The sequence below is a fragment of the Eurosta solidaginis genome, chromosome 4 (genome assembly GCF_040869045.1).
Source record: "Eurosta solidaginis isolate ZX-2024a chromosome 4, ASM4086904v1, whole genome shotgun sequence".
NCBI classification, from domain to species: Eukaryota; Metazoa; Arthropoda; class Insecta; order Diptera; family Tephritidae; genus Eurosta; species Eurosta solidaginis.
In genome coordinates, this window is record NC_090322.1 from 208,545,134 (window position 1) to 208,563,567 (window position 18,434).

Consider the following 18,434-nt stretch of genomic DNA (forward strand, 5'->3'; position numbering starts at 1 on the left):
AGTCGAAGTTAAGTTTTATACTCAGCTGAGCAGAGTTCACAGAGTATATTAACTTTGTTCGCATAACGGTAATCCGTAACGGCATAAACTAATTGAGATAGATATAGACTTCTATATATCTAAATGATCTGGCTGAAAAAAGAAATTCATTTAGCCATGTCCGTCCGTCCGTCCGCCGGTAAACGCGATAACTTGAGTAAATTTCGAGGTGTCTTGATGAAATTTGGTATGTAGGTTCCAGGGTGCTCATCTCAGATTCAAATTCAAATTCAAGAGCGATAATTCATTACCAAAGACGGATAAAGCAATGAAACTTTGTACGTGCGTTGACTTTATGACGCAAAATATAAAGTTAGTAAATTTCTGGACAACGGGCGTGGCACCGCCCACTTTTAAAAGAAGGTAATTTAAAAGTTTTGCAAGCTGTAATTTCGCAGTCGTTGAAGATATCATGATGAAGTTTGGCAGGCACGCTACTCCTATTACTATATGTATGCTAAATAAAAACAAGTAAGGAAGGCTAAGTTCGGGTGTAACCGACCATTACATACTCAGCTGAGAGCTATGGAGACAAAATAAAAAAATCACCATGTAGGAAAATGAACCTAGGGTAACCCTGGAATGTGTTGTTTGTACGATATGGGTATCAAAAGAAAGGTGTTAATGAGTTTTTTAAAAGGGCGTTGACCTCAGTTCTATAGGTGGACGCCTTTTCGAGATATCGCCATAAAGGTGGACAAGGGGTGACTCTAGAATTTGTTTGTACGATATGGGTATCAAATGAAAGGTGTTAATAAGTATTTTAGAAGGGAGTGGGCCTTAGTTCTATAGGCGGACGGCTTTTCGAGATATCGCCATAAAGGTGGACCAGGGGTGACTCTAGAATTTATTTGTACGATATGGGTATCAAATGAAAGGTATTAATGAGTATTTTAAAAGGGAGAGGGCCTTAGTTCTATAGGTGGACGCCTTTTCGAGATGTCCCCATAAAGGTGGATCAGCGGTGACTTTAGAATGTGTTTGTACGATATGGTTATCCAATGAAAGGTGTTAATGAGTATTTTAAAAGGGAGTGTACCTTAGTTCTATAGGTGGACGCATTTTCGAGATATAGCAATAAAGGTGGACCAGGGGTGACTCTAGAATTTGTCTGTACGACATGGGTATCAAATGAATGGTGTTAGTGAGTATTTTAAAAGGGAGTGGGCCTTAGCTCTATAGGTGGACGCCTTTTCGGGATATCGTTATAAAGGTGGACCAGGGGTGACTCTAGAATGCGTTTGTACAATATGGGTATCAAATGTTTGGTGTTAATGAGTATTTTAAAAGGGAGAGGGCCTTCGTTCTATGGGTGGACGCCTTTTCGAGAGATCGCCATAAAGGTGGAACAGGGGTGATACCTTCATTTTTTAAAATGGTTGAATAAAAAACCCGCACAACTATGTTTACGACATGCAAATGCATCACAGTGATGCCTTGGTTTTAAAAGGGGGTTGTAAAAACGCTAATTTCCTATAATTTTTTTTAATTTCTTTTCTATTACTAAGTTGAATTAATTTTTTCATTTACATATGTTCTGACTAAGTAAATTTCTAAAGAGAAAAATAAACAATTGTTTTTGTTTTTATCGGCCTATTGATAAATGATTCAAGGTTCGATTAGAATTATCATTATAAAAAAATTATTGTTCTGGGCTTGAGCTCGAATCGAACCTTGAATCATTTATCAATAGGCCGATAAAAACAAAAAAAATTGTTAATAAACCATGAGCACTTGGGAATGTCAAACAAAGTAATTGACCATAAACAAAAAACCAGCATTATCAGTGATTTGCACCAGATGGTAGCAAATTTGCCAGTCAAACAAACCACCGCTGTATAGCTAAATGGTTAGCGCAGCATGCCTAAAGCGTACTGATGATGAAGGCTTAGCACCCTTCGAAATGGATCTATCTGCGCAGCTATGGCAGGTTGTCTGAAACATTTTCTACTTACTATTCCAAAAACAAAATACAATTTTTCAAATTGAGAAAAATAAACTCCAAAAAGAAAAAACATAGGCATTTCAAAGTGGGATTTTTCAAAATTTGCCCCTACGACATAGAGTAGAAAAGATCACTTTTAACCGTTATGTTTTTCAGCATAGTTAAAAAAGATCTCTCCACAGTCCACATGCTCTACTATATAGTTGGTAAAAGTAATATTTCTGTTGGTGTCAGACAGTGAATAGGAAATAAGCTCACATCATGCTCTTTGGTTCTTTCTATTTTTTCTCTACGTTGCTTTATTCCTACGTTATTAACGAAGTATATGTAGAAGAAGAATGTGCTTTATATATAAGAGGAGTAGACACAAGTAAAAAATATAGGTGCTTATTTTAAGTGGGTGGTTAAACTGTAGTATATAAGTTGCCTAGTGTATATCCCTGCTACTTTATCTATTAGAAATTGAAACGAGCAAAAGGCAAGGCTAAACTAAGCCGACATTAACTGCAGCTTAAATTCAAAAAGAAAATTTAAGCAAAAATTTTGTCTTCAATGTGACTAGTTAGAAATAGTTGTCTTAAAGAAAAATTTGATAAAAACTTAGCGTTATAAAGTACGATATAAATATATTGACAATTACCTTAGTAGTATGGTTTCATTTGACTTGAAAAAGTTTCATTTGGTCTGAAAATGCTATAGTGTATGTGACCCTGCATCCGATTAGCACGAATTCTGAGATAATCATTAAACCTGTATTGCAAAACTGTCAATAAGCGCGACAGTCTCTCATTTTTTCTGAATGGGAATATATACTAAAACTGCACTTCTTTTGAGCGCTTATGAGATGAGATAAGAATTAATCTTGCATAGTCAACGGCATTTTTTGAAGGGCACAGGTAACATCATTCATGGAAGCTCAACCAGCCAGGCACGAACAATGATTGAAAGTGCTATATTACTATGGAGCCTTTTTTTGCTATTGCTCCGACTCTGAACATGAAAAGAACATAGAGTAGAGCCGTAGCTTAAAAAAGTGATAGCATTTTTAAACGGTTTTATTTAGCTTGACTTGACGAACTTTGTAATTAAAATTTAAGTACCTTCCAGATAAGCTACAAGCTTGAAACTTGGAATATAGTTCAGAACCCGATGACAATGCAATAATAAGAAAAAAAATCGCCGCTAGGTGGCGCAAGGATCGAGATATTCACAAAAATTGTATTTGTGGTCCGATTTGGCTCATATTTGGAACACATAATACATACAAGAATAGGAAGCGACCTATGAAAAAAAAAACGCCGCTAGGTGGCGCAAGGATCGAGATATTCACAAAAATTGTATTTGTGGTCTGATTTGGCTCATATTTGGAACACATAATACATACAAGAATGGAAAGCGACCTATGAAAAAAAATCGCCGCTAGGGTGCACAAGGATCGAGATATTCACAAAAATCGTATTTGTGGTTCGATTTGGCTCATATTTGGAACAAATATTACATACAGTCCGGTAGAAGTGACATCAAAATATTTTGGAGTTGGAGGAGGGACAAGCATACGTGGCGCAGGGTCTAGTAAAGTCTTTGGAAGGATTATGTATTGAGGACTTAGATTGTAACAAATTGTCAGGAAATAATGAGTCACTAAATGAACTAAATAGAATGAGAAATAATGGACAATTAAATAAATAAAAACTTGAAAATAAAATAATTAAAAAAAATTTTAAAGTTAAACGGTTTTATTTAAAACAATACTTTGATGAAGTAATAATAATACTAAAAGCTAGAAAATAATTAGGTAGGTCCTAGGTACTAGTCATCACACTGCTCATAAATCTAGGTCGTTGATCAGACAATTAAATAAAAGCGTTGGACGCGTCAAACTGGTATATGAGTTCCTGGGCACTCATCACATATTACTATTTAAAATGAACGAAATCGGACTATAACCACGCCCACTTTTTCGATATCGAAAATTTCAAAAAACCGAAAAAGTGAGATAATTCATTACCAAAGACGGATAAAGCGATGAAACTTGGTAGATGGATTGACCTTATGACGCAGAATAGAAAATTAGGAAAATTTTTTACAATGAGCATGGCACCGCCCACTTTTAAAAGAAGGTAATTTAAAATTTGGCAGGCGTTGCAGATATCATGATGAAATTTGGCAGGCACGTTACTCCTATTACTGTATGTGTTCGAAATAAAAATTTGCAAAATCGGATGACGAACACGCCCCCTTAAAAAAAATTTTTTTTAAAGTCAAATTTTAACAAAAAATTGAATATCTTTACAATATATAAATAAATTATGTCAACATTCAACTCCAACATATGTCTCCAAAGCTCTGAGCTGTGTATGTAATGTTCGGTTACACCCGAACTTAGCCTTCCTTACTTATCTAAACTAAAATGTATTGGGCTGCAAAAGTGCAAAATCACAACAACAAAAACAAGAAAGCTCTAAATGAAAAGTTCGAAATTTTCTCAAATATTTTCGAGAACGCTTTTGAGATTGGTTTGCATAGTTTCTGTTAAAATCTTCACAGAAGTTTTTTTTTTTTTTTTTGATAAAAATGGCCACTGCTATTTTTCTGTTCACTACTGTAGATTTTATGAAGCATTTTATATTTAATTTATTCATATAGGTGGTTTTCAAATGATTGACACAACGCCTACCCATTGTCTAAAGAATAAGTTTGAATAATTTTCACAAAAACCAAGTCTCACTTTCAAACTTTTTCTACATAATCGCGATATCACATTTAATTAAAAGCAAATTATTCGCGTCACTGCTACAGATACAAAAGCATAAACCACACAAAAGTGCTTTATCATATTGTCAAAGTTTAGAAACAACCAGCAAATGTTTGTCACAGAGTAAGAGGGGGAAAATTGCTTGCTTGTTAAAGTAACTGAAATAGTTTTCATATATAATAGCACATACATATTTATAACAATACCAGAGGTATTTGCTGCAAAAACGTATAAAACATCTTAACCCTGAAGGTTTTGAATATAGAGAAGTGTAAATCAGACATATTTGAGTACATACAAAAAACGTCTTGTTCGCTTAATTTCTCATCTATTACAGCTTGCACTTCATTTATTGTAAGAGTTCGAGCTTGTTTCTGCCCTGTATATAGTTAAGATACACATTGCCTAACTTTAGGCAATATAGGTAACTTTGAAAATTTTTAGATATTCTCACACTAAGCCCATAGGCACACATCCATTTGCGATTTCGTGTATTTTATCAAAGTTTGAGTTGCGCAATTTCCGAATGATGTGGTTAATAAAGGACGAATATATAAACTACTTAGTTGAGTTTTTACATCGTTACATACATATGCTAAAGTGGTTTCACAAATTACTAACGCTTTGTCGAATGACATTTATAAGCGTAATTAATCAATGAAATTTAAATTTTCTTTAAGGATGGTATCATCTTATATCTACGTATATACAATAAGTGTTATTAACAAGTGTGACAGTTAATGCTCCGATTTTTTACAAAACCTGGCTTGAAATAATCATTGATGTTAAGATTTAGATAGGCACAAAATCCACTTAATTTTATTCAGAGCTATCAAAATTCTGAATACTATGTTTTGCTCGAGCCATGGCTTTCATGTGTTTCAAAATTAATCCCTCTTATGCCCACTCCTTCTCCCTCCCAGTCTCATACACACTCCCACGCCCATTCCCATTTTTACACCCATTGCCACTCCAATTCCTGCTCCTAAGCAACCAATTTTCACAGCTCTATCGGCAATACCTTCAGAGATATGCAGTATGCAAAGTCTCATCTACACTTTCACTACTAGCTAAGTCCTGTCTCAGTGGGAGTACCTCGTGTGACGTTACGACTCTTTAAAATACGTACATTATGCCAGTTTAGCCAATCTAATGACTCTCGTCTCGCCCGCCGTGGTGTGGTGGTAGCGTCCTCCTCCTACCACACCGAAGGTACTGGGTTCAAGTACCGTGCAAAGCAACATCACACATTTAGAAAACAGTTTTTTCAAATAGAAACAAAATTTTCTAGACACGTTAGGCCTCGGCAGTGTCTTGACAAACACTTCAAGTGTATTTTTGCCATGAAAAGCTTCTTAATGGAGTTTCATCTGCCTTGCAGCTGCCGTTCGGAGTCCACATAAAGCATACAGGTCGCGTTCAGCCAATTTGTCGGAAAAAATTGAAAAGAAGCACGAAGCAAATATGGAAGAAAAGCTCGGCCTAAATCTACTCTAAAATAAAACGCTTCAAGTATTTAGTTTTCTTTTTTTCAATGAACCTCCTCTGTTTCCATGATGTGTGACTGCTTCCCCAAACAAAAGTTTTATTCAGTAAAGTTTTCTCATTTTCTTTTAGTAAAAAGGACTGTTAAATTGGGAAGATAAACTTGCTTTTTAATTGACATATCTGTACACATTTTTGCACTGCAAGGTTTCTGCTCGGGCGCCAGTAAAATCGGAACGTATTCTTTTGCTAATAAAGAAGGTTCCAAAAAAATAAAATTGCGCTATACATCTGAACTCAGGTTTAAGCCGAGCTTTTTTTCCAATGTGTGTAATGCTACTTAAATTGCTCTTATAGGATAGCGTTGCGGGACGTACATATTTTGTGTAGACTCCACACCGGATGGCATCTGAAAAGCAGATGAAGTTTGCCGAGAAGATTTTTATGGTCGAAATATATTTGCGATACCGCTGCCGAGGGGGCGACACGAAAAAGGGCGATTTCAAAAAAGGGTCTCTAAAGAATTTTAATGTTAATTTTTACGAGACTCGAACCTTGGACCTTCAGTATTGTAAGCGATCATATTATATTATTAATTTTGTAATTTATTAAAGTTCTGTTGGGCCAACTTACCCAAATATACAAAACAAACTTCAGGTTTAAGCTAGCTGAAATCTTCATGAAAGCACATATTTTCGAAATCAATAAACAAAACAAATTTTAAGGTTTTACCTTGCCGTCCCGAATTCGATTAAGCAGTATCAGTTGCCTTTTCAAAACTTTAATCCCCGACAGCTTCGCATAAGTTTTATAACTCGTTGTACATTCGTTTTTTTTTTTGTATTCTTTACAATCAAGGGTTGTTACTTCCTCAATTTATTATACTTCTTTCATTGAGTTAGTCTTTACACTTGCAAAATGTCTTATTTGTTACTTTTTTGCATTTAAGTTATTTATCCAACTTTTCACTTCTGGGTTCCTGCTCGGCGCTTATTAAAGGAGCTGAGCTTTTGGATATCAAAAAAGACATTTGGATAATCAATCAACTTGTCCAAAGTTTACAATAGTGGTAATCTTTATTAGTTGTTAGGTTCATACGTTCTAGCTAACCGTCCCAAATTCGATTGAGCTTTTTTGTTTACCTCTTTACAGCTCCCATCCCGGCCAGTGGAGCATTAGTTTTACAAATCGTTTACCGTCTATTACATTTGAATGGTACATAATTTTTAATTTGATTGGATAATGCACAAGCAAGTGTTTTTATTTCAGAACTCTTGAAGCTAGAATCTCACTTCAATTGAGGAGTTATGTGCAAAAACGGGACTTCTTTGAAAATTTCGTTTTGAGATTTAAGTGTTTGAAACATTTGAGGTGCTATATCACTTTTGTTGTAGCAGTATTTGAAATATTTTATTAGTATATAGTATATTTCATATAAACTCTTTCCAATGTATATGTTTACTAAATTCATTTTTCACAACTTTGCCAAAATTGGAAGCAATAGTGGTACATCAGTGAAATTTATATGTGTCTCCTAGGTAGAAAGGAGTTAAAACAAGTAAGGAAGGCTAAGTTCGGGTGTAACCGAACATTACATACTTATTTGAGAGCTGTGGAGACAAAGTAAGGGAAATCACCATGTTGTAAAAGGAACCTAGGGTAACCCTGGAATGTGTTTGTATGACATGTGTATCAAATGGAAGGTATTAAAGAGTATTTAAAGAGGAAGTGGGCCATAGATCTATAGACGGACGCCATTTAGGGATATCGCCATAAAGGTGGACCAGGCCTGACTCGAGAATTTGTTTGTACGATATGGGTATCAAATGAAATGTGTTAATGATAATTTTAAAAGGAAGTGGGCCTAAGTTCTATAGGTGGACGCATTTCGGAATATCGTTATAAAAGTGGACTTGGGTTGACTCTAGAATGCGTTTGTACAATATGGGTATTAAATGAAAGGTGCTAATGAGTATTTTAAAAGTGAGTGGGCCTTAGTACTATAGGTGGATGCCTTTTCGAGATATCGCCATAAAGGTGGACCAGGGGTGACTCTAGAATTTGTTTGTACGATATGGGTATCAAATGAAAGGTGTTAATAAGTATTTTAAAAGTGAGTGGGCCTTAGTACTATAGGTGGATGCCTTTTCGAGATATCGCCATAAAGGTGGACCAGGGGTGACTCTAGAATTTGTTTGTACGATATGGGTATCAAATGAAAGGTTTTAATGACTATTTTAGAAGGGTGTGGGCCTTAGTTCTATAGGTGGACGCCTTTTCGAGATATCGCCATAAAGGTGGGCCAGGGGTGACTCTAGAATTTTTGTGTACGATATGGGTATCAAATGAAAGGTTTTAATGATTGTTTTAAAAGGGTGTGGGCCTTAGTTCTATAGGTGGACGCCTTTTCGAGATATCGCCATAAAGGTGGACCAGGGGTGACTCTAGAATTTGTTTGGGTATCAAATGAAAAGTGTTAATGGGTATTTTAAAAGTGAGTGGGCCTTAGTACTATAGGTGGATGCCTTTTCGAGATATCGCCATAAAGGTGGACCAGGGGTGACTCTAGAATTTGTTTGTACGATATGGGTATCAAATGAAAGGTGTTAATAAGTATTTTAAAAGTGAGTGGGCCTTAGTACTATAGGTGGATGCCTTTTCGAGATATCGCCATAAAGGTGGACCAGGGGTGACTCTAGAATTTGTTTGTACGATATGGGTATCAAATGAAAGGTTTTAATGACTATTTTAGAAGGGTGTGGGCCTTAGTTCTATAGGTGGACCCCTTTTCGAGATATCGCCATAAAGGTGGACCAGGGGTGACTCTAGAATTTGTTTGTACGATATGGGTATCAAATGAAAAGTGTTAATGGGTATTTTAAAAGTGAGTGGGCCTTAGTACTATAGGTGGATGCCTTTTCGAGATATCGCCATAAAGGTGGACCAGGGGTGACTCTAGAATTTGTTTGTACGATATGGGTATCAAATGAAAAGTGTTAATGGGTATTTTAAAAGTGAGTGGGCCTTAGTACTATAGGTGGATGCCTTTTCGAGATATCGCCATAAAGGTGGGCCAGGGGTGACTCTAGAATTTTTTTGTACGATATGGGTATCAAATGAAAGGTGTTAATGGGTGTTTTAAAAGTGAGTGGGCCTTAGTACTATAGGTGGATGCCTTTTCGAGATATCGCCATAAAGGTGGACCAGGGGTGACTCTAGAATATGTTTTTGTACGATATGGGTATCAAATGAAAGGTGTTAATGGGTGTTTTAAAAGTGAGTGGGCCTTAGTACTATAGGTGGATGCCTTTTCGAGATATCGCCATAAAGGTGGGCCAGGGGTGACTCTAGAATTTTTTTGTACGATATGGGTATCAAATGAAAGGTGTTAATGGGTGTTTTAAAAGTGAGTGGGCCTTAGTACTATAGGTGGATGCCTTTTCGAGATATCGCCATAAAGGTGGGCCAGGGGTGACTCTAGAATTTTTTTGTACGATATGGGTATCAAATGAAAGGTTTTAATAAGTATTTTAAAAAGGCGTGGGCATTAGTTCTATAGGTGGACGCCTTTTCGAGATATCGCCATAAAGGTGGACCAGGGGTGACTCTAGAATTTGTTTGTACGATATGGGTATCAAATGAAAGGTGTTAATGGGTGTTTTAAAAGTGAGTGGGCCTTAGTACTATAGGTGGATGCCTTTTCGAGATATCGCCATAAAGGTGGGCCAGGGGTGACTCTAGAATTTTTTTGTACGATATGGGTATCAAATGAAAGGTGTTAATGGGTGTTTTAAAAGTGAGTGGGCCTTAGTACTATAGGTGGATGCCTTTTCGAGATATCGCCATAAAGGTGGACCAGGGGTGACTCTAGAATATGTTTTTGTACGATATGGGTATCAAATGAAAGGTGTTAATGGGTGTTTTAAAAGTGAGTGGGCCTTAGTACTATAGGTGGATGCCTTTTCGAGATATCGCCATAAAGGTGGGCCAGGGGTGACTCTAGAATTTTTTTGTACGATATGGGTATCAAATGAAAGGTGTTAATGGGTACTTTAAAAGGGAGTGGGCCTTAGTACTATAGGTGGACGCCTATTCGAGATATCGACATGAAGGTGGACCAGGGGTGACTCTAGAATATGTTTTTGTACGATATGGGTATCAAATGAAAGGTGTTAATGGGTGTTTTAAAAGTGAGTGGGCCTTAGTAATATAGGTGGACGCCTTTTCGAGATATCTCCATAAAGGTGGACCAGGGGTGACTCTAGAATATGTTTTTGTACGATATGGGTATCAAATTAAAGGTGTTAATGGGTGTTTTAAAAGTGAGTGGGCCTTAGTACTATAGGTGGATGCCTTTTCGAGATATCGTCATAAAGGTGGGCCAGGGGTGACTCTAGAATTTTTTTGTACGGTATGGGTATCAAATTAAAGGTATTAATGAGGGTTTTAAAAGGGAGTGGCCCTTAGTTGTATATGTGAGGGCGTTTTCGAGATATCTACCAAAATGTAGACGAGGGTGATCCAGAACATCATCTGTCGGGTACCGCTAATTTATTTATATATGTAATACCACGTACAGTATTCCTTCCAAGATTCCAAGGGCTTTTGATTTCGCCCTGCAAAACTTTTTCATTTTCTTCTACTTAATATGGTAGGTGCCACACCCATTTTACCAAGTTTTTTTCCAAAGTTATATTTTGCGTCAATAGACCAATACAATTATCATGTTTCATCCCTTTTTTCGTATTTGGTATAGAATTATGGCATTTTTTTCATTTTTCGTAATTTTCGATATCGAAAAAGTGGGCGTGGTCATAGTCGGATTTCGGCCATTTTTTACACCAATACAAAGTGAGTTCAGATAAGTACGTGAACTGAGTTTAGTAAAGATATATCGATTTTTGCTCAAGTTATCGTGTTAACGGCCGAGCGGAAGGACAGACGGTCGACTGTGTATAAAAACTGGGCGTGGCTTCAACCGATGTCACCCTTTTTCACAGAAAACAGTTATAGTCCTAGGAGCTAAGCCTCTACCAAATTTCACAAGGATTGGTTAATTTTTGTTCGACTTATGGCATTAAAAGCATCTTAGACAAATTAAATGAAAAAGGGCGGAGCCACGCCCATTTTGAAATTTTCTCTTATTTTTGTATTTTGTTGCACCATATAATTACTGCAGTTGAATGTTGGCATAATTTACTTATATGCTGTAAAGATATTAACTTTTCTTTTAAAATTTGAATTTAAAAAAAAAAATTTTAAAAAGTGGGCGTGGTCGTTCTCCGATTTTGCTAATTTTTATTAAGCAGACATAAAGTAATAAGAATATTGTTCCTGCCAAATTTCATCATGATATCTTCAACGACTGCCAAATTACAGCTTGCAAAACTTCTAAATTACCTTCATTTAAAAGTGGGCGGTGCCACGCCCATTGTCCAAAAGTTTACTAGTTTTCTATTCTGCGTCACAAGCTCAACTCACCTACCAAGTTTCATCGGTTAATGCGTATTTGGTAATGAATTATCGCACTTTTTTGATTTTTCGAAATTTTCGATATCGAAAAAGTAGGCGTGGTTATTGTCCGATATCGTTCATTTTAAATAGCGATCTGAGATGAGTGCCCAGGACCCTACATACCAAATTTCATCAAGATACCTCATAATTTACTCAAGTTATCGTGTTAACGGACAGACGGACGAACGGACATGGCTCAATCGAATTTTTTTTCGATACTAATGATTTTGATATATGGAAGTCTATATCTATCTCGATTCCTTTATACCTGTACAACCAACCGTTATGCAATCATAGTTAATATACTCTGTGAGCTCTGCTCAACTGAGTATAATAAAATCTCAGCGAATTCAGTAGACGCTTACAGGTTTTTTTTTAATTCCTTTATATTAGGTCGGTTGAATGTTTGTCCGCTTTCCATACAAATCTGGCAATCGATTTTTAAGTAACTTCTCATTAAGCTACAAACATGAAACCTCAGAGAGAGGTTAAGACATCGTGACAAAGGAACAAATAGAAAAAAATCCGTTAGGTGGCGCACGGATCGAAAAAATTAGATACTAGTTTGGAGCTTAATTCAGAGGGCGATGACACAATACAAAAAGGTTCGCTAGGGGGCGCACGGACTGAGATATTTAGATTAATCAAACGGAACCGAGGGAATTTTGGGATTGATTTTTATGTAAGTTCTCATTGAGCTACAAGCGTAAAACTTTACAGATAGGTTAAGACACCGAGAAAATTTAAGAAAAGGAGAAAATAAATATAAAATAAAAAAAGTTTAAGCACTTCCTTTATATAAATGTACAAAAATTAGCGTAAAATGTCTCCTTAGATAAAGGCATATTCTTGCTAAACTTTGATATTTATATTTGGACATAGAAATTGCAAAAATATTTATCAGAAGTAAAGATAGATGGAGGGAAATTGATTGACTAATAATACCCCCTTTCCTACCAACTTTCCAATCTAAGTAATGTGCCCTCCACTTTTATATTTTTAATTCTCATAAATATTTTTGCAATTTCTATGTCAAAATTTAAAAATCAAAGTTTAGCAAGAATATGCCTTTATATAAAGAGAAGTTTTTCGTTGATTTTTCTCCATTTATATAAAGGAAGTGCTTAAAATTTTTTTATTTTTTTTAATTCGTAGCATATATGAGGAGCCACAGTGTTTGAGAGTATGAGAAACTCAAACTTTTTTGTGAAACCCCCGAGTCAGTTTACGAGATATAAAAATAGTATCTTGCGTGCGTATAGAACTAGATCTATTCTTCCCATTGAGCTGTTTTACGCAAAAAGGGAACAGCAAAGCTTGATTCCATTTTGCACGTGACTCCTCAATTAGAAGCGTACCTGCCACATTTTGTATTTTTACTCGTTTCTATTTCAATTAATTTTTATGATTTTTCTCTTCTAGGTTCCTTTTAGTATAAGTTTAGGTTGAACTGGCCACTCAATAAATACCTCTCATAGACTGAATGTGTCCATAGTGTTTCCAAAATTTGTTTGATGACCAAACGGAAGAAGCGCAATCAGTTGCCAGGACTTATGTTATAGAATAACTCCGTTCTCTTTGCAAATACTATAAGTTTTCTAGGACGTAGCATAGTTGCTGCTTCGCGATTTGGCCACTCTGCCTACCTAATAGCTCGAGCCTTGACCTGGCGAACGCAGGACACGAACACAGAGCGCGCTCAACTGTTTCTTCCTGCAGCCCGCACTTCCAACACCTGCTGTTACTGACGAGGCCTAACTTATGTTTAAGCATGTGATGCCAAAAGACAGTGTCCATTTAGTATGCCCAGCGTGAGAATTAGCTTTTCTCCCTTCAGAGATATGAGCCAGTTTGTGAATCTAATATCGTGGGCTTTGCACATGACGTTAGAAATTTTGCAGCCCCGCGCCTTTGTCAACGTCTTTACTGCTTGTTAGATCATATGCAACTCCCGTCTCCTTTTGATTTCTCCTAAATGGATTGGAATGTCTATTGTTGTTTCAGCGAGTGTTGCACCCTCCTTTGCCAATACATCGGTCTTATCGTTACCTTTTATCCCTTTATGACCGGGAACACAGTATAGATATATGGTTCGCCCAGAGCGAAGTTTTTCCAATACATCTTTGCATTCCAGAACACTTCTTGCTGAAGTAATGTGTGAGATTATTGCCTGATTATCAATATATATATAGACGCGAGTGCAGCTTTAGCACTCTTCCTTCAGAGTTCTTGCTGCTTTCTTCACGGCAATAATCTGGTAGCCCGTAGGATTTATTTATTTCTGGATCGACACAGTAAACAGTAGGCCTGAATTCTTCCGTAAACTTTGAGCCATCTGTAAACACGTTAATTGCATGTTCTGTCATTTCTGCACCTTGACGCCAACCAGAACTCTTGCGAAGTTCAGGTATGGGACTAAATATTCCGTTTGCCTGATATTAAATAGCGGCTTTTTATTACAAAACTAGAAGACCCGGAAAACGTTGTCCCGCCAATCTGCATACATTTTAATAAGCATTTTCCGTCTGACTCTGCCCTCCCTCCCTCTTCACTTTTTCCTAATCCTTTTATTCACTCCTCCCTCCGTCTTTTTCGCTTCATCTATCTCCGTCTTCGTCTCATTCTATCTTTTTCTCAGTCTCCTTCTCCTTCTCTCTTTTCTCTTTTCTCTTCTCTCAATTTCTTCTCATTCTTCTGCAAACCTTATTGCCTGTCCCAGAAGGTGGTATGTATTTTATTCCAGCCCCAGTCCCAGTCCCATTCCGAGTCTCAGTCCCAGTCCCAGTCCTAATCCCAGTCCCAGTCCGTCTCTGGATAATATATTACTCTGTACTAAAGCACTCATCAACAGCTTTCATTTGATATCCATATTCTATAAACACACTCTAGGGGTACGCGGGTCCACGCTTTGGCCTATATCTCGAGACCCTAGTCACCCAGTCACCTATCCTATATTTCAAGTTAGATCAACCTACACACGGGGTGCAAAACAATTTCAAAATCGGTTCAGTAGTTTAGGAGTCCATTGGCCTCAATTGTGTGACACGTGTTTTTTATATATTAAGATATATATTCGTCTCGGGCTCATTCTATATTTCGCTAATTAGTAATCCTATTTGATGTTCTTCCAATTACTTAAGTAGGCTCTTACCAAGTCACCATCATTGTTGTTGTAGGAATGTCCCTCGGTCTTGATACCTTCTGTAATCGGCATGAATTTCTGCTAAAATATTATAAATAAATAAATAAATGTAAGGCGCGACAACCTCCGAAGAGATCTGAGGCCGAGCTTCTCTTCCAATTTGAGTCGTGCCCCTCTGGATTTTCCCTACAAATTGGCCGAAGGGGACCTACATGTTTTATGCCGACTACGAACGAACGATGAGTTTTCACTGAGAGCTTTTCATGGCAGAAATACACCCGGAGCGCTTGCCAAACACTGCCAAGGGGCGGCCCCGCTTAGAAAAATTTTCTTCTAATTGAAAAGCCTTATTTATAAAATTTTGATGTTGCATTGCCCGGGGTGTGAACCCAGGGCATACGGTGTGGTAGGCGGAGCACGCTGCCATCACACCACGGTGGCCGTAGGATTACGATAGGTAAAAACTGAGTTATGGTCATTTAGAATACGCTGCGACAATGAACACTCTGTGATATACCTATCTATGTCCCTCTTTCAGCAATATTCTTAGGCTGTGAGCAGTAGTTTATGTGCAAGTGTGTCACTTACGTACTTTTGTGTGCCTAATTATCTATCACTCTCTTTTGCTTATCCGTAACTTTATCTTAAATGTTATTCGCTTTTCGACATAACCGACAACTTTTATAAACACATACATAAACGCATAATTACAAACTAAAAGACAACAAAAACTTAAATTTATATATAGGCGTATTGTATGTGATTGACATATGAACTTCGTTTAATAAAACGTTTACGTTGTACCTGTCACTCAAGTCTTCGCCCTTTCTTTTGTCAATTAATAGCTGTTTTGTGGTTAGCCTTCATGTTCTTGCTCTACTTGGAGTGTGATAAAGTGAGTGTAATAAACTGAGGTGTTCACACAAATTATTTTGTTTGCAAGTGCAATAGTTTGAAAAAGGGGATCGATTAGTAAATTTATTTGTTTGTATGTACTTGGATTGGCTGGTTGTTCAGGGAGCGTAATAGATAATTAAATAATTAATGTTGATTAGCCTTCGGCATATATATATGTTTCTCAGGTGGATTAATTAATGTAATGCATATTTATAAAAAAGTAGGTACATTATGGTACTGCTGGATAATGTCGACTTAGATCCTTGGGGATTAGCCTACAGAAATGTGATGGCCAAAGTTAAAGGACCGATATCACAGCAACCTATGTGCCCGATACTGATGAGTACTATTGTTGAAACACTTTTCCTGTCACAAGATCGCTGGACTTATCCAAGCGAGGATCTCGAAAGTACGGAAATTCCGCAAATTTCAGAGCAAGAGCTGCTGGACGCTGAAAAAAGAGTTGCTGATAACAAATCCCCAGGACCCGATGGAGTACCAAACATAGCCCTTAAAGTCGCGTCCACAACTAGGGCTACATTATTTACTGACCTTTTTAATGCCTGTATGCATGAAAGCGTGTTCCCTCGCCCATGGAAACGACAAGGACTTGCCCCATTGCTGAAACGTGGTAAGCAGCCGGAGCAACCAGCCTCATATAGGCCACTTTGTATGCTGGATTTCCTAGCAAATATTTTCGAGCGTATAATTAGCGAGCGCCTACAGCTGACTCTAGAAAGACCAGGTGGCTTATCGAATAATCAATATGGATTTCGCAAATCAAGATCCACAGTATATACTATACAAACTGTCGTCAATATGGCTAGAGAAGCTATCTCAGGAGGCCAAAATAAAAGGAAGTTCTGTGCACTGATTACGTTGGACATCAATAATGCTTTTAACACTGCGTACTGGATGCAGATAATGGCAGCGTAGTACGGCACACCAACTTACTTACGCAGAATAATAGGTAGCTATCTTAAACACAAAGTACTTCTTTTTGACACGGATCAAGGAGCAAAAGAGTACAAAATCACTGGAGGCGTTCCGCAGGGATCCGTTCTCGATCCAACGCTTTGGAATGTAATGTATGACGGGGTGCTAAAAATTGATCTACCACAAAACATGCAAATTGTAGGATATGCTGATGATATTGCAGTGGTAGTAGTGGCCAAGAAACTGGATCTACTTCAAGCATTATGTAATGACGCCGTAGGAAGAATAAAGGAACGGCTGACCAATACGGGACTGGAGTTGGCTAGCCAAAAGACAGAAGTGGTATTAGTAATCTTCAAACGGTCGGTGAACGAGTTAGTCTTAACTGTCGGGGATCATCAAATCACATCAAAGGATTCGCTAAAATACTTAGGAGTGCACATTGACTCTAAGTTAACTTTCAAAGAGCACTTCAGAGCAGTGGGAGAGAAAGTTTTCAAAGATAATGGAGCACTTATGCGAATAATGCCTAACATTGGTGATCCGAGTGAAGCTAAGCGTCAGCTATTGTCCACAGTAACCAGCTCAATAATATTATACGCAATACCAGTGTGGTATGAATCTAAACGGAACCATCAAAAAGATATATTACCAGCGTACCGACTTGCTGTTTTAAGAAGAGCAAGTGCTTATCGGACAGTATCCGACGACGCGATCCTGGTTCTAACCCGGAAAATCCCAGTGGAGTTACTGGCAAGCGAAATGGCCGATCTGTATAACACTCATATCGAGCGAAGAAAGAGCAAGAACACAAAAAATAGATAAGTGGCAAGAATGGTGGGAGGCCTCGAGTAAAGGACGTTGGACCTTCACGCTGTTTGGAACGTAGCTCAATGGAATGAGCGGAAGCACGGCGAACTGAACTACCATCTCACGCTGATAACGAGTAGACATGGCGGTTTCAAAGAGCATTTATGGAAGCGTAGGATAGAGGAAAATCCTCTTTACCCAATGTGTACCAAGGAGTTAGAAAACGCAGAACACGTCATGTTCCACTTCCCCCGTTTCGATGAGGAAAGAATCGCCTTGCATAGAGCCTTTGGGGAGGAACATACCCCGAGAAATTTACTACCACAAATATGCAACAGGAAAGAGCGCTGGACTTCAGTGAGGAAAATGGCATTTATAGTAATGACATGCCTGATGGTTGCTGAGAGGGAGTGCAGAGAAATGTGCATGCGATGCAGTGGCGATTAAATCGACACTCAGAGCAAATAGCGGGAACCCGGACGTAGAGAGAACATTAGGCTCTTAAAAATGAGAAATGTATAACGCCACCCTGAAGTAATGCGAAAGTGGTACCGGGGTGGGCGATGGTTCCAAAACGGGGTTGGTTTTCAGTCTACGGACACACGGTTGCTGCGTCGTCAGAAATTATGGTGCATTAGGCATTTTTCAGGTACATTATGGTGCGTCTTAGCGTGGGAGCAGGTTTATATTGGGTTTATATTGTGGCTAATTTTAGCAATTCCATAAATAACTATGCTGCTAGTAAATAAACGCACAGCAACATCAAAGCATGCAACCACACACATATGTAAGCAGCAAAGATAATATTTTGCAAACATACATGAAGTCAACAGCTAATTGCGGGGAGGAAAGAGAAGCAGCCACACGTCATGTAATCATCATCTAAGAGCAGAAATTATTACTCACGCGTA

At 37.7% G+C, this 18,434-nt stretch overlaps 1 protein-coding gene across 3 annotated transcripts in view; it reads left to right on the forward strand.

The window, feature by feature from the left end:
* The window catches only part of OtopLc (Otopetrin-like c), a 210,778-nt gene that overhangs the window by 163,630 nt on the left and 28,714 nt on the right, over positions 1-18,434 (forward strand). The gene's annotated exons all lie outside the window — the stretch shown is intronic.